The following is a 2,905-nucleotide window of genomic DNA, read 5'->3' as shown; positions in this document are numbered from 1 at the left end:
GTGTGTGTTTTTGTGTGTGTTAAAGGGGCTAATATCCTGCCAACCAAGTCTGGCACGAGTGTAGCCTCATCAACCTAGAAGAGTGGGGCCAGAGCCTGAAGAGAGGTTGCTGGTTTTGCTCCTGCCTTACACTGCCGTCACTTGAAAAACGCTCAGGTCAAGATTCCACTGCACCTTTGAGGGACTGGGATAGCAATTTTCTTCAAAGGTGGGCTATAAATGGTTGAATGGAGGAGGGAGTCTCTAAGTATTATAACAGCACGCCAGGTTGCTGCTGAAATACTTCATGAACAACAGTGGAGGACAGCTTGGGCAGTTCTGGTATGGAGTCTTCCTGTTGAGGACTTGCATCTTGAGCTTGGGCTTCCAGGAGCCCAAACATGGAGCAGAGTCCAGAAAGTGAACCAGCTGGGTCTTTTGGGGTATTCACATCCTGTATTCACATCTGATATTGCAGTTTGGACTTTACAGTTTTGTTGATGCATCAGAGTTTCCCTAACTGATCCTTCCTAAATGTGCCAAAATACTTCCATTGGGTCAGGCTGAGGCATCACAGATGGGATGAGAGGGAGTAGTATTGATCTGCAGCACCTGAAGTGTATTTATTAAATAAATCTAGTCCTTGTAATATGGACAGCAATACAGAACATGCCTTGCCTGAAAGGAAAGTTTGCTGTTTTACAAAATTACAAATAATTACAAATATTATAAAAACCCAAAAGTTTTTGTAATATTTGCAGAGCCTGAACGCATTTATTTCATGATCTTTGTTTAATGAGCAGGAACAGAATTAGCTTGTATTAATGATTTTAAATACTCTAAACATGTAAGGGGCTATGATGTTGTTTGTTGTGCAAAACTGCTAGAGATAGCACAGATTCAAAGGAAATACTCATTTTAATTTAGAAATTCAAATAACAGAAGAATGATCTCAAAGGAACTTCAGAAGTGAGGTCTGAGTTGAGCCTGCTGCTGCTGCAAGTTGCCTCCAAGCTCAGAGACATATTTTTTTGTATTTTGTTTCAAACACTCAAAACTTCTGTTATATGTTAGAAATCTGTATTTGCAGTCTGTGTTTACAGTTAATTTGTTAACTTGTTTTTAATATTGTCTGTTAGCATAAATAACCTTTCTTTCCTGGTTACAGCAAGCCTCTCTTTTTCAGCCTTTGATAGCCGAAGTATCTTGGGTTCAGCTTGCTCTTTTCCTCATCATTTGGCCTAGCAATCCTTCTTTGCATTTGTTAGCTTGAGTTTCTGTTTCTCAGAAGTAGTTGATCTGATTTTTTTTTTTTAATAGATTCCAGATGAACCCTTCCTAGGGCGTAGCATCGTGGCATTCTTCCTTTCTTACCTGTCCTGGAAATGCCTCATCCCATGTAATCTGTGATCCCATTGAGTTCTTTAACAGCCACAGAATACTGGTAGTTCACCATTTCCCCTGTTTTGGTAATGCACTACAGCTTTTCTGCTGCTTTTGTCTGTAATACAGAAGAAAGTTCACCATTTTCAGCTTGTTCCAATGTTACCACTGTTCCGTCTAGCATCTCTTTTCTGATACTTGTTCCTGTTCTGTTGACTGGATTTAGGAGTATAAGGCAGCACTGGGAGCTTCATTTTGTTGTTGATAGCTCCAAAAGAGAAAGAAGGGGGAAATAAAAAAAAGATAAAATTAGATGCAAGGAGAAAGCACGGACTTAAGGATGACTGTGTAAGCTTTTTTGTGTGAGAGATCAATCTCACCTGGCTGACAAGATATTTTACAAGTTTATATTAAGTAAAGTAACTTCAGATCTTGATAGGTAAAGTGTCTGACAGAAGGTCAGGTGTCATACATCACTGTCATTGAAGTGCTACAGTGTGAGCTAAACTACGAATAAGTAACAAATCTCAAAATAAGAAAGTAAATTAAAATAATGAAGAGCTCTTTCCCTGGGATCCCATAGAAATCTGATTTAGGTCAGGTGTATACATCCTTTATGATTTAGGATTTTTAAACAGATGTAGGTATGTCTATGTAACAGGATGACAGGTCACTAGGATATTAGGGTTGGTGCAAGAGGATGTAATCTGCTTTGTTCTGTATTTTAAATGTAAAGTGGTGTATTCCCCAGTAAGTAATGGGGGATTCTGACTTGAGAAGCTTAAACTCAGAAAAGAGTGAAGACTGCGGAAAATCCTTCATCATTCCATCGTATATGGTGCTTTAGAGATGCCTGTGCAAGCACCAACTCCCAATTAATCGTGCATTTTTCCAGTTACCTTATTTCCTGCCATGCTTTCTCAGCAAATTGGAAAAAGCTATACGTGTCTTCAGGTGCAACATGGATCTGGTAGAGGAGATGAAAGAAACGGTACCTCTGCGTCAGCCTGTGCAGTCGGGCTTTAACCTTTCACTGTATTTCTGTTCTTAAACGGTTGTGATCTGAACAGCTTTCTGACAAGGAATCTAAATTTCTTCACCTTCAGACTTTCCTACTGACAGAATACACCACTCTGCAGCGTAGTGATTTTCAGCTACTTCTAGCCGTGTAGGGCTTTCTCAATTGATTCCTTGACAGTAGTGATCGTCGGGGTGAATTATTTGGAAAATCTGGGCAACTCAGAATGAGCATTTTACAGAAGCAATTCCAATGTCTGGAAAGCTTGCCATGTGGCTCCACACCAGTGGACTTCGCTAGATTTGATTCCCTAAATTAGGTCCAGGAACTGTCCTGATCTTATTAAGATTCTGGCATGGTTCTGCAGTAATTGCTTGAAAGACATGAGAAGTCTAAACCTGTCCAAATTCTTACTGTTTTCCTATAGTTGCTGAAGTCTGTTCAGGTATGCCAATACTGAACTGTATTCATGCCGGTAGGTGTGGTTGTCACAGGCTCATACATGTCTTGGAGAGTAACTTAGAT

The sequence above is a fragment of the Oxyura jamaicensis genome, chromosome 2, assembly GCF_011077185.1.
Source record: "Oxyura jamaicensis isolate SHBP4307 breed ruddy duck chromosome 2, BPBGC_Ojam_1.0, whole genome shotgun sequence".
Lineage (NCBI taxonomy): Eukaryota > Metazoa > Chordata > Aves > Anseriformes > Anatidae > Oxyura > Oxyura jamaicensis.
This window is presented reverse-complemented; position numbering follows the sequence as displayed.